This window comes from Bos taurus, chromosome 27, assembly GCF_002263795.3.
Source record: "Bos taurus isolate L1 Dominette 01449 registration number 42190680 breed Hereford chromosome 27, ARS-UCD2.0, whole genome shotgun sequence".
Lineage (NCBI taxonomy): Eukaryota > Metazoa > Chordata > Mammalia > Artiodactyla > Bovidae > Bos > Bos taurus.
Window position 1 is genome coordinate 32,025,206 of NC_037354.1, and position 14,794 is coordinate 32,039,999.

Here is a 14,794-nt window from a genome sequence, read left to right on the forward strand (position 1 = left end):
TTTTGAAGCAAGAGACTCTTTGTATGTATATGTGTATATACATATATATGCAAATTTAGAATATACATGTGCATGTATACATACATAAAAGTGACAAACACCTTATATACAAAACTCTCTATAATCTTTCCATCTATGATAGATTTGTGCTTTCAACTTAGCTAAGCCAGAACCATGTTTCCCAGAACCCCCATCTTTGTCTATTTCTGGGTAAGTATAGGTCACAAATGACACATTGCAGGAAGTTAGGGAGAAGGCAGGCTTGGAGAAGCAGCCACTTTTTTACACGCTCAAGGTTGGTGTGGGGCATTAGGTGTGAGGGTGCAGTCCCTGCATGATGCTGCTGATGTGCTGGCTCACCTTGTTGGCATGTGATCAGGGCTGAGCCCCCAGCTTCCCCAGCACCTGCCAGACCTTCTCCTTCAGTTGTTCCAAATCCTGGCCAGGTTCGTGTGCAGCTCTGTGGAAAAGGACCCCAGCTCTTTCTGAAAATCTTGCATCAGTGAAGCTGGGGACTTGGAGGCAGGGAGAGGCAGACATAGTTTCAACTTTGTCCTCAGAGGCTGCAGCTCACATTGGGGGTTCCTGTTTATCTCATTTTATCCATACTGCAACATCTCTCCTTCACAGTTGTCAGCCATGCGGATTTCAGGCCCAGCTACAGATGTAGAGATAACTGCCTAATATGGACTCTTTAACCAGCTTCCACAATTTCATCAGGGAAGACTCAATCACCTACTTCTTTTCAGTCCTAGTGATTCTGTCTTTCTCATCAAATTCTAATTCTTGTATCATCGCAAACAAAGAAATTTCCCATTCAGAGAAAGGAAACCCAAAAGTTAACAATAGAAAGTACTACCAATACAATATTGTAAAGTAATTAGCCTCTAATTAAAATAAATAAATTTAAATTAAAAAAAAACAATAGTACTGTTTTTTAAATATCATAATTGTGATACTCATTTCTACTTTGTGACGGTCACAGGACTCCATTTGCCCCTGAAATTCTGTAAATGTTGGACTCTATAATGATGTTGACCTGTTTGTTCACATATGGCACGGACTCTGATTTATTTTTTTCTCTTCTGGGACCAATGATTCACATTAGTGAGGAGGCTGATGGAAGCCCAGCATAGCAGCCTCTTGCCCCAAAACTAAGCAAAGCCATCTAGCCCTTAGAGGAATTGAACCCATATCGTTGACCTCAATTAGCACCAGACTTTAACCAACTGCAGAATTAAAAGCTGTCATTAATCCAATTGTCCTCTCTCGGGTTATTCCCAATTGCAATATTCTGTTCTTATTGACCTCCTAAAACCCAAATGTTCATACTCTTGAGCAAGCAACATTGAAGACATAATATAACAGTGTCATCACTGTTATAGCAGTAAGGATTGCAAGAGATCATGTTTTCAACTGCCTCTGCCTGCCTTCACTTCAGTCATGTCTGATTCTTTGTGATTCCATGGACCATAGGCTTTCAGGCTCCTCTGTCCATGGGATTCTCCAGGCAAGAATACTAGAGTTGGTTGGCATGCCCTCCTCTGGTGACTCTTCTTGATCCAGGGATTGAACCTGAGTCTCCTGTGGCTCCTGCATTGCAGGTGGATTCTTTACCACTAAGCCACCGAAGAAGCCCTTCAATAGTCTCATTGTAACTCTATCTCCCCAAACCCACGCCACATTAGATAGGAAAGGACGTCTCAAAGATGTGAAGTTACACACTCATTTAGTGAATGGGAATCCATGTCCATGACCTCTCCATGCTTTTTTGGAGAAGGAAAACCTCCTTTCAGTTACATTTTGCTTATGTTCAGTGAATTAATTTTTTGGATTCGATGATAATTTTCAATATAAAGTATACTCATTCATTTGAGTCACTGGGCCAGTTCCATTTTTTCCCGTACTTTCTGTTGTTCTTAATTTCAACTTTGATAACTTAGAAGCTAGAGGGAACTGTCTCACTGTAAGTAACAATCCTTTCAGCTACCTGACAGCTTCTGCTGGCTGTAATGGTTTGTCTCCTAGATTCAGGGCATTGACTGTGGATGATTCTCAACAAGCACCCCACACATCTGCTTCCTGATGGATCAGCTCATTTGTGTTTGTTTCTACTTTCCTGTAGACCAGCTCCGATAAGAACTACATCTTAATGGATAAAGGTCACAGGAGAAAGATTGTTTGTTGTGTCTAAAGTTTCTTTTTCCATTTTAGCTCATGTAATGGTATACATCTCTATTAAAACCAGCAGCGCTTCTAGTTGAAAGCCGTGGCGGGATCCATTTATAGATATAGACAAATGAGTGCCAGTCTGAAGAGTGTACGGAATGATGTGTCAACTGCTGGGATTTTATAAATGGATTTTTCATAGTATGGTTGGCTAAAAATGGCCCCCAAAGGTATCGGGTTCTACATGGCCTTGAGATAGACATGTGGTGTTGAGAATATCCAGGCCGCATGTATGACTGAACCTGGGCTTCCCAGGTGGCACCAGTGGTAAAGAGCCTGCCTGCCAATGCAGGAGATGTGAGAGACATGGATTCTATCCCTGGGTCAGGAAGATCCTGAACCACCAGGAAAATGCCAAAACAATTGCCTTTTAAAAACACCTGATGAAAGCAGAAATGCCAGCGCTGGACACAGCTGGACAGCACTGGACAAGAGTCACACAGAGTTAGACATGACTGAGCGACAAGGCAGGCATGCACGCATGACTGAATCCAGTTAAGTCTTTGAGACAAACTTTTAAGATTCTGATAATGAAGATGTACTGTCTGGAGATGAGATCCACTGTCTTGAGGCAGTAGATGGCAAGCCTCATAAGTAATTAAGCCTGCTATCTACTGAAAAAAAGATATTGGGTCCTGATTCCTGGAACCTGTAAATGTTACCTTATTGGAAAGAAGAGTCTTTGCAGCTGTAATTAAGGATCTCAAAGCTGGGAAATCACCTTGGCTTAACTGTGAGGACCCTAAATACAATCACAAGGGTCCTTATAAGAGAGAGAAGCAGAGGAAGATTAGACACAAGGAAGAGAAGGTGCTGTGAAGATGGAAACAGAGACTGGAGTGACGCAAGCACAGCTGAGAAATGCTGGCAGCCAGCAGAGACTGCAAGAGGCACAGAAGAGGTTCCCCTCTAGAGTCTCTGAAAGGTGCAAGGTGCTGCCTGAATCCTGGTTCTGGGCCAGTGATGCTGATCTCAGCCTTCTGGCCTCCAGAACTGAGACAATACAGCCCTCTTGTTTTAAGCCACCGGGTTTATGGTGATTTGTTATAGCAGCCTTAAGAAATGAATACACAAAGTTTGGCACAAGTTGATAATTTTCTGTGGGATTGATCACCCAGAGCCAATGGGAAGCTCCTCTGAATCTGGAACCTCAGAATACCAAGAGAGAAGGTTTGGTTTGAGGAGGCACTGATCATTCCCTGTATGAAAACTGAAGCAGTGTAGGGACATGCTTCCCAGGATCACGTACCTTAAATCCCAGTGATGAGAATCTGGATGTTCATTTCAGATGAACATCAGATACTCAAGTGAAGTGAAGTGAAGCCCTACCAGGCTCCTCAGTCCGTGGAATTTTCCAGGCAAGAGTACTGGAGTAGGGTACCATTTCCTTCTCCAGGGGATCTTCCCAACCCAGGGATCGAACCCGAGTCTCCTGCACTGCAGGCAGACACTTTACTGCAGGCAGACGCTTTACCGTCTGAGCCACCAGGAGGCCCAAGATAGAGACTCTCAAATCTCCCTAGCCCCAGGGTCTTTGCCCAGTAAAACCCTTCAATACCAGCCATTATTCTTATGGTGTGAATATAATTTCATGGATTTCTGGCTCGAAAGATGACAGAATAAGATATTTCTGCCCTCTCTTCTCAGGACTAGTCCACAAGTGAAAAGGATAAGAACAGGAATGCAATATTTCTATAAATTGGTTGATTTTCACGTATTAATACAGGCAGGAGGTATCCCGTGGATGTGTGGGAAGAAGTCTAGACACCAGTGTGGAGCTCAGTTTTCTGAAGTAGGTACCATATGTTAAAGAGAAAACTCAACAATCTCATTCTGGGTAAAAATAGGCTGAAAGGTAGAAGCTTCCATCTTTCATTTTTATCTCATTTCCCCACCGGGAAAGTGAGGGAAGTGGACCACACAAACAAGCCAGGTTTACAGCAGGCCGTTTGCAGGTAACCTGGAGTAGAGAGGATAAAATATGAATTTGGAGCAGTCCTGCAGCTGCTGGTATATGTTGGGTGGGAAAAGGCAAGATAAACATTTCACGGATAAAACTGTCCCTGAGGACTTCTGGAAATCAAGGAAAATTGCTGCTGTCCCAGAATGGGGGCCAAAATCCTCCACACCTCAAATACTTCATCTGGGAAGGAAAACACACCTCATTCATACATAAAATAATTAAGAAAATGATCCCAACACACAATTAATCAAGGCAAATCTATACCATAAATTATTGTTTAAAAACAAAACAAAATTTAAAAATTATAAAAATAACATATGACAAAGTAGCAACTAAAAAACTTGTTAAGGTGTCAAACTAAGATAAAGATAAGTGTCAGGGGGCATTCACTTCAGAGGATTTCCATATAAAAGTAGATTAAAAACCATTAAAACTAATAACCATTTAATGATTAATAACCAAAAAAATAATAAAACAATTGCCTTTAAAAAAATTTTTTTTAAATGTGGGCCATTTTTAAAGCCTTTATTGAATTGCTTACAATATTGTTCCTGTTTTATGCTTTGGATTTTTTGGCCATGTGGCGTGTGAGGATCTTAGCTCCTTGACCAGGGGTTGAACCTGCACCCCCTGCACTGCAAGATGAAGTCTTAACCACTGAACAGCCAGGAAATGCCATAATAATTGCCTTTTAAAAATACCTGATGAAAGCAGAAATGCCAGCATTCAGGGATATTTTAAGCAAAGAACAACTGTGAGAAGAAAAGTAAGCTGGTAGAACTAGGGGAAGATATAAGAAAAACAACTGTCATGGAGATAGAGGTCTCTTTGGAAGCTGGAGCAGAGACACTTATTTAAATGCAGCAATTCAATGGTGACAGTAAATGTGAGACACCGAGGGCGGTCTCCCTGAGATCAGGAGCAGGCAAGAGGCCTGCTCTTACTCTCATTCAACATGATACTGGAAGTTTTACTTGCCACTATCCCATGGGATGGAGGAGCCTGGTAGGCTGCAGTCCATGGGGTCGCTACGAGTTGGACACAAGTGAGCGACTTCGCTTTCACTTTTCGCTTTCATGCATTGGAGAAGGAAATGGCAACCCACTCCAGTGTTCTTGCCTGGAAAACCCCAGAGACGGGGGAGCCTGATGTGCTGCCGTCTATGGGGTCGCACAGAGTCGGACATGACTGAAGCGACTTAGCAGCAGCAGCAGCAGCATAGGCAAGAGAAATAAGTGAAAGCCATGCTGACTGGAAAGGAAAAATAAAACTGCTCCCATTGCCAAATGACATTATCATATAGAAAACTGAATGCTCCTAGAAATAATAGAATCAGCCATGTCACAGCATACTAGATCAACAAAGAATAATCATATCTGTGTACTGACAATTATGCAAGGAAACCTAAATTAAAATCATTAACACTGTTTATAATCATGACAAGAAGCAAAAGTTAGAACTGGACATGAAACAACAGACTGGTTCCAAATTGGGAAAGGGAGTATGTCAAGGCTGTATATTGTCGCCCTCATTATTTAACTTATATGCAGAGCACATCATGAGAAATGCCGGGCTGGATGAAGCACAAACTGGAATCAAGATTGCTGGGAGAAATATCAATAGCCTCAGATATGCAGATGACACTACTCTTATGGCAGAAAGTGAAGAAGAACTAAAGGGCCTCTTGGTGAAAGTGAAAGACAAGAGTGAAAAAGTTGCTTTAAAACTCAACATTCAGAAAACTAAGATCATGGCATCTGGTCCCATCACTCCATGGCCAGTGGATGGGGAAACAATGGAAACAAAGACAGACTTTATTTTGGGGGGCTCCAAAATCACTGCAGATGGTGACTGCAGCCATGAATTAAAAGACGCTTGATCCTTGGAAGAAAAGTCATGACCAACCTAGATAGCATATTAAAAGCAGAGACATTACTTTGCCAACAAAAGAGTTGGACTATAAAGGAAGCTGAGCACTGAAAAATTGATGCTTTTGAACTGTGGTGTTGGAAAAGACTCTTGAGAGTCCCTTGGACTGCAGGGAGATCCAATCAGTCCATCCTAAAGGAAATCAGTCCTGAATGTTCATTGGAAGGACTGATGCTGAAGCTGAAACTCCAATACTTTGGCCACCTGATGGGCAGAACCAACTCATTGGAAAAGACCCTGATGCTGGGAAAGATTGAAGGCGGGAGGAGAAGGGGATGACAGAGGATGAAATGGTTGGACAGCATCACTGAAGCGATGGTCATAAGTTTGAGTAGGCTCTGGGAGTTGGTGATGGACAGGGAGTCCTGGCATGCTGCAATCCATGGGGTTGCAAAGAGTGTTGGACACAGCTAAGCGACTGAAATGAACTAAACTGATAATAATGACAAAAGGTCAAATCACTTAGATATATACTGAGAAAATAGGTATAGAATCTGTATACTGGATGTTATAAATGAAACCAAAGAAGAATTTTTAAAATGTAGAGAGACATATCATTTGCATGGTTTGGAAGATTCAACAAAGGAAAGTCACCCAAATGGATCTTTTGGTTCAACGTGATTCGTATCCAAGCCCCAGTAACACTTGTTTGTAGGAATGGACAAGAAAAACAAACAAACAAACAAAAAAAACAGAAAAGAAAATGGAAAAAAATAGACAAGGAGAAACTATTTGCAAACCTCGTAGCTGACAAAGAACAAGTATCCAGAACAACCAATCCATTCAGAAAATGCATAAAAGATATGAAGGGATATTCCACCTAAAGGATATACAGATGACAAATAAGCACATGAAAAGATGTTCAACATCATTAACCTTGTAAATAAATGTAAATTAAAATAATATTAAGTGTAATGCAAGTTAAAAAAATTAAAACCCCAATGATATAGCCCTACACATTTGCAAGAATAGCTAAAAAAAAATACTGATAATATGAAGTGCTAATACAAATACATAGAGACTAAATCACTCAAACACTAATAGTGGAAGTGTAAAATAATTAGTCATTTTGGAAAACAGTTTAGCAATATCTTAAAATATTAAACGTGCAACTATCCTAGAAGAGGAACTAAAAAGCCTCTTGATGAAAGTGAAAGTGGAGAGTGAAAAAGTTGGCTTAAAGCTCAACATTCAGAAAACGAAGATCATGGCATCCGGTCCCATCACTTCATGGGAAATAGATAGGGAAACAGTGGAAACAGTGTCAGACTTTATTTTTCTGGGCTCCAAAATCACTGCAGGTGACTGCAGCCATGAAATTAAAAGACGCTTACTCCTTGGAAGGAAAGTTATGACCAACCTAGATAGCATATTCAAAAGCAGAGGCATTACTTTGCCAACAAAGATTCGTCTAGTCAAGGCTATGCTTTTTCCTGTGGTCATGTATGGATGTGAGAGTTGGACTGTGAAGAAGGCTGAGCGCCGAAGAATTGATGCTTTTGAACTGTGGTGTTGGAGAAGACTCTTGAGAGTCCCTTGGACTACAAGGAGATCCAACCAGTCCATTCTGAAGGAGATCAGCCCTGGGATTTCTTTGGAAGGAATGATGCTAAAGCTGAAACTCCAGTACTTTGGCCACCTCGTGTGAAGAGTTGACTCATTGGAAAAGACTGTGATGCTGGGAGGGATTGGGGGCAAGAGGAGAAGGGGACACCAGAGGATGAGATGGGTGGATGGCATCACTGACTCGATGGACATGAGTTTGAGTGAACTCCAGGAGTTGGTGATGGACAGGGAGGCCTGGAGTGCTGCAATTCATGGGGTCGCAAAGAGTCGAACACGACTGAGCGACTGATCTGATCTGATCTGATCTGATCCTAAGACCCAACAGTTGCAGTTCTAGGTATTTCCGGCAGAGAGATGGAAACATTTCATGCAAAATCCTGGCCAGATGGAACAAGCGAGAGGTATCCTGACCAAGTGGCCTGGACTGGGAAGCCTTTCAGTGTTGGTGGGCAAATAATAATTCACTGGGCAAGTTGTCTTTTAGCAAATCCGTGGAAAGAATTTAAATGCTCATATGTATAAAGACTGGTTAAAAATGGACTACTGTATAATGGTTAAAATGATTGACATAGTTTCATATACCCTAATAAGTTCAGGAGTAACAGCAAATTTGGCCTCTGAGTACAGAATGAAGCAGGGCAAAGGCTAACAGAATTCTGCAAAGAGAACGCACTGGTCATAGCAAATACCCTCTTCCAACAACACAGGAGAAGACTCTACACATGGACATCACCAGACGGTCAACACCGAAATCAGATTGATTATATCCTTTGCAGCCAAAGATGGAGAAGCCCTATACAGTCAGCAAAAACAAGACAGGGTGCTGACTGTGGCTCAGATCATGAACTCCTTATTGCCAAATTCAGACTTAAATTGCAGAAAGTGGGGAAAACCAGTAGACCATTCAGGTATGACCTAAATCAAATCCCTTATGACTATACTGTGGAAATGAGAAATAGATTTAAGGGCCTAGATCTGATAGAGTGCCTGATGAACTATGGATGGAGGTTTGTGACATTACAGGAGACAGGGAGCAAGACCATTGCCAAGAAAAAGAAATGCAGAAAAGCAAAATGGCTGTCTGAGGAGGCCTTACAAACAGCTGTGAAAAGAAGAGAAGCGAAAAGCAAAGGAGAAAAAGCAAGATATACCCATTTGAATGCAGAGTTCCAAAGAATAGCAAGGAGAGATAAGAAAGCCTTCCCCAGCAATCAATGCAAAGAAATAGAGGAAAACAATAGAATGGGAAAGACTAGAGATCTCTTCAAGAAAATTAGAGATACAAAGGGAACATTTCATGCACAGATGGGCTCAATAAAGGACAGAAATGGTATGGACCTAACACAAGAAGAAGATATTAATAAGAGGTGGCAACAATACACAGAAGAACTGTACAAAAAAGATCTTCACGACCCAGACAATCACGAAGGTGTGATCACTCACCTAGAGCCAGACATCCTGGAATGTGAAGTCAGGTGGGCCTTAGAAAGCATCACTACAAACAAAGCTAGTGGAGGTGATGGAATTCCAGTTGAGCTATTTCAAATCCTGAAAGATGATGCTGTGAAAGTGCTGCACTCAACATGCCAGCAAATCTGGAAAACTCAGCAGTGGCCACAGGACTGGAAAAGCTCAGTTTTTATTCCAGTCCCAAAGGAAGGCAATGCCAAAGAATGCTCGAACTACCGCATAACTGCACTCATCTCACACGCTAGTAAAGTAATGCTCAAAATTCTCCAAGCCAGGCTTCAGCAATACGTGAACTGTGAACTTCCAGATATTCAAGCTGGTTTTAGAAAAGGCAGAGGAACCAGAGATCAAATTGCCAACATCCTCTGGATCATCAAAAAAGCAAAAGGATTCCAGAAAAACATCTATTACTGCTTTATTGACTATGCCAAAGCCTTTGACAGTGTGGATCACAATAAACTGTGGAAAAGTCTGATGTGATGTGTGATGTGAAGTCGCTCAGTCATGTCCAACTGTTTGCGACCCCATGAAGTATAGCCTACCATGCTCCTCCATCCATGGGATTTTCCAGGCAAGAGTACAGGAGTGGGTTGCCATTTCCTTCTCCAGAGGATCTTCCCGACCCAGGGATAGAACCCAGGTCTCCCGCATTGTAGGCAGACGCTTTACCATCTGAGCCATCAGGGAAGTCTGAAAAGTCTTCCTTTCAGACTTCCTTCCTTTTTTCATGTGGAAAAGTCTGAAAGAGATGGGAATACCAGACTGCCTGTTTCTTGAGAAACCTCTTGAGTATACAAGTCAGGAAGCAACAGTTAGAACTGGACATGGAACAACAGACTGGTTCCAAATAGGGAAAGGACTACGTCAAGGCGGTATATTGTCACCCTGCTTATTTAACTTATATGAAGAGTACATCATGAGAAACGCTGGACTGGAAGAAGCACAAGCTGGAATCAAGATTGCCGGGAGAAATATCAATAACCTCAGATATGCAGATGACACCACCCTTATGGCAGAAAGTGAAGAGGAACTAAAAAGCCTCATGATGAAAGTGAAAGAGGAGAGTGAAAAAGTTGGCTTAAAGCACAACATTCAGAAAAGAAAGATAATGGCATCCAGTCCCATCACTTCATGGGAAATAGATGGGGAAACAGTGGAAACAGTGTCAGACTTTATTTTTCTGGGCTCCAAAATCACTGCAGATGGTGATTGCAGTCATGAAATTAAAAGACGCTTACTCCTTGGAAGGAAAGTTATGATCAACCTGGACAGCATATTAAAAAGCATATTAAAAACCCTTGCCAACAAAGGTCCGTCTAGTCAAGGCTATGGTTTTTCCAGTGGTCATGTATGGATGTGAGAGTTGGACTGTGAAGAAAGCTGAGTGCCGAAGAATTGATGCTTTTGAACTGTGGTGTTGGAGAAGACTCTTGAGAGTCCCTTGGACTGCAAGGAGATCCAGCCAGTCCATCCTAAAGGAGATCAGTCCTGGGTGTTCTTGGAGGGACTGATGTTGAAGCTGAAACTCCAATACTTTGGCCACCTGATACGGAGAGCTGACTCATTTGAAAAGACCCTGATGCTGGGAGGGATTGGGGGCAGGAGGAGAAGGGGACAACAGAGGATGAGATGGCTGGATGGCATCACCGACACAATGAACATGGGTTTGGATGAACTCCGGGAGTTGGTGATGGACAGGGAGGCCTGGAGTGCTGTGGTTCGTGGGGTAGCAAAGAGTTGGACACGACTGAGCGACTGAACTGAACTGAACTGAGTAAGTTCTACTCCAGAATAAATTAAGTAATTAAAAAGTTAAAATCAATTTTTATGTTATTCTACATATCTGTTAAATCATACAACATATCTAAATCATATATTTGTATATATATAAGTATGCATGCATACACATGCATCTATATATATGTATATGTATGTATCAGTAGATATTTCTTAAAAATTGTTCAGGAAGAAGGTATCAGTTCAGTCGCTCAGTCATGTCCAACTCTTTGTGACCCCATGAATTGCAGCACACCAGGCCTCCCTGTCCATCACCAACTCCCAGAGTCCACCCAAACCCATGCATTTAAAATTAATTCCTCTCTTTTTACAACAGTGTAAGTTGGATTTTCTTTTACTTCTAATTGAACATATTCTAATGATATACTCTGTAGTCTGAATATAGTAATTGAGGAAACATACTACTCTCAATTTATCCATATCCAGTGGTACTATACATATTTATTCCTAGTATAAGAGCATAATATAAAGAACAGAATTACATGGATTGACCTTAAGTATTATTTGCTCAGTCATGCCCAACTCTTTGCAACCCTGTGGACTGTAGTCTGCCAGGCTCCTCTGTTCATGGAATTTTATAGGCGAGAGTACTAGAGTGGGTTGCCATTCCCTTCTCCAGGGGATCTTCTCAACCCAAAGATTGAACCTGGGTCTGCTGCATTGGAGACGGATTCTTTACCATCTGAGCCATCAAGAAAGCCCAGCTGACCTTAATTCACCCTCTTAAATGAACTCTGGGGCTAGGTTTTGACCAATAATGTCAAATTCACTTTCTCTCCTAAATGTAAGACCAGAGATTGTTTCACATATTTTATTTTAATATCTCCTTTTGAAGCCTCTGAAACCATATAAAAGGATTCTCTCTAAACTATACTGTCTTTTATCAAAGCCATAACATTTTGCATCTTTACATCAATATGTGGGCAGCATGCAATTAGAATTTTTAAGTGGGGCAAACTTTATCTAATCTACTATCTTCTATTTTTTATACTAGCGAAGTAAAATGACTTGCCCAGATAATAAGTTAGAGAGAAGAAGATCTAGACTCTTAAATTCAAGTTTAATATACTTCCCATTGTACCATGTGGCCAAATATCTAAAAAAGTGTTACATGCTGAGTTGCTTCAGTTGTGTCCAACTCTTTTGTGTCCCTGTGAACTGTAGCCCACCAGGCTCCTCTGTCCATGGTATTCTCCAGGCAAAAATACTAGAGTGCTCTCCTCCAGGGGATCTTCCCAATCCAGGGATTGAACCCCCATGTCTCTTACATCTACCTGCGTTGGCAGGTGGGTTATTTACCACTAGCTAATGTGCTTTCAAAAGACAAGTGTGGATTCCACATCCATGAAACATTGATACATTTCAGTGACTCTTGTAAGTGGTCCGGATGACAATGTGTGGAATCTCCACTGTGACCTTAAAAACAAAAGCTGGGGGTTGTTCAAACCAACAACCAGCATATAGACATTGTTTAATGAATGAGAACAAATAGCCCATGTTCTCATTAAAGAGCCTTTTGTGATGGCTCCAGAGTATGCTCATAAATGTAATTTACTCTCTGGCTGTCAAGGCTCCTAACTAATTGTTCGCTGGTCCCTTGATTGTTTTGAATACATAGTGTTGACTGGCTTAAAATACCAGGTGACACAATTGAGCAGCAATATAGACTTCATATTTTTCAGAATAGTCTTGTAAATCTGTGTAGTACATCATTTCCATCAAAAAGATGAAACAGCCCAGAGATGTGTCAGACTCAGAAATAAACACTTGCAACCAGTCACAAGGAAAGAATAATATAAATCCAAAAATTCTCATCCAAAATAACCAGATGTTGTATCCTCCAGATTGTGTGGCTTTATTATGAGTAAAGTTCCCTGCAATCTTTCAGATCACATGCCTGTGTATGCTGTTGCTATACAGATAACCTGGAAATAGAATTGTGTTGGAATTCTAGCTGCATCACTGTTACCTAGCCTTTTCTTCTGTACAGTGGAGTTAATAATAGTTTCCATTCCAGGTAGCTCAGACGGTAAAGCGTCTGCCTACAATGCGGAAGACCTGGGTTCAATCCCTGGGTTGGGAAGATCCTCTGGAGAAGGAAATAGCAACCCACTCCAGTACTTTTGTCTGGAAAATCCCATGGACGGAGGATCCTGGTAGGCTACAGTCCATGGGGTTGCAAAGAGTGGGACATGACTGAGCGACGTCACTCACTCACTCATTCCAGGTAGTTAGCTTATTTGTGATCTAGCACTCACCAAGTCTGTCTGCAGTCAACAGGTGCTCAGTAAATGAATGTCAGCCAGATGCCAGGCACTCTGTTGGGGCAACATGGAGATAAGTCAGACACGGTCTTAGCCTTGCTGTGGAATGGAGGAGAAAACAGATGAGGTAGGTGCAATAAAAGAGTCACCCCCAGAGGAACTCCCTGGGGGCCCAGTAGTTAGGACTCTTGTGCTTTGACTGCAGGTGTGTGGGTGTGATCCCTGGTCAAGGAACTTGGATCCTGCAAGTTGCTTGGTGGGGGAAAAAAGAGTTGCATGTTAAGTTCTTTAAGGATTCAGAGTCATATTCAACCAGAGAGAATTGGAAATTTCTTCATGAAGAGAGAATGATTTGAGACAAGCTGGATAAAATTTTGAAAACATGGAAATGCAGATATTGAATACACATATCTTTTGAACACATTGCAAAGTCCAGTTTGGTTAAAATGAATAGTAGAGGAATGATGAGACATAATATAAAAGCTAGGCGAGGACTGCATCAGTTCACCATTGTGAGGAATTTTGACTCCATTCTGTATGCAGTCAGCTACAGCTTAATGTATTGAACAAAGCAGGTCACGTGATTGCAACTTGTCTTTAGGAATATTAATTTAACCGTGGTGCGTGCATATGTAAATTGGAAAGAAGAAACTGGTACTAGTAATAGACATGCTGCAGGGACTGTGACTAGACTAAGCCCCTGATGACACCAGGCAAGATGCCTGCCCTCACAGAGCTGGCATTTTGGTGGATTCATTTGTATTATTTATGTCACATATGTTACACACACACATATAATATAAATTAATAATAATATTTTTGCTGCTGCTAAGTCGCTTCAGTCGTGTCCGACTCTGTGCGATCCCATAGACGGCAGCCCACCAGGCTCCCCCATCCCTGGGGTTCTCCAGGCAAGAACACTGGAGTGGGTTGCCATTTCCTTCTCCAATGCATGAAAGTGAAAAGTGAAAGTGAAGTTCCTCAGTTGTGTCCGACTCTTAGCAACCCCGTGGACTGCAGCCTACCAGGCTCCTCCGCCCATGGGATTTTCCAGGCAAGAGTACCAGAATGGGGTGCCATTGCCTTCTCCAAATAATATTTTTAGGTCATGATAAATAAAGCAGTTTAAAGAATGGAGTGTGAAGAAGGTTAATATGATGTATAAAAGTGACTAGGGACAAATACTGTGAGAAGGTGGATTTTAAACAAAGACTAAAATAAAGTCTGATCCATATCAGTTCAGTCACTCAGTCGTGTCAGACTCTTTGCGACCCCATGAATCGCAGCACGCCAGGCCTCCCTGTCCATCACCAACTCCTGGAGTTCACTCAAACTCACGTCCATTGAGTCGGTGATGCCATCCAGCCATCTCATCCTCTGTCGTCCCCTTCTCCTCCTGCCCCCAATCCCTCCCAGCATCAGAGTCTTTTCCAATGAGTCAACTCTTTGCATGAGGTGGCCAAAGTACTGATTTTCAGCTTTAGCATCATTCCTTCCAAAGAACACCCAGGACTGATCTCCTTTAGGATGGACTGGTTAGATCTCCTTGTAGTCCAAGGGACTCTCAAGAGTCTTC

At 41.9% G+C, this 14,794-nt stretch overlaps 1 long non-coding RNA gene across 2 annotated transcripts in view; it reads right to left on the reverse strand.

Annotated features, from left to right (window-relative positions):
• The window catches only part of LOC132344094 (uncharacterized), a 54,095-nt gene that overhangs the window by 11,241 nt on the left and 28,060 nt on the right, over positions 1-14,794 (reverse strand). For both annotated transcript variants that reach the window (XR_009493210.1, XR_009493211.1), the window contains exon 3: positions 13,213-13,272. This is a non-coding gene — a long non-coding RNA (uncharacterized lncRNA). The remainder of the gene's footprint in view (positions 1-13,212; positions 13,273-14,794) is intronic.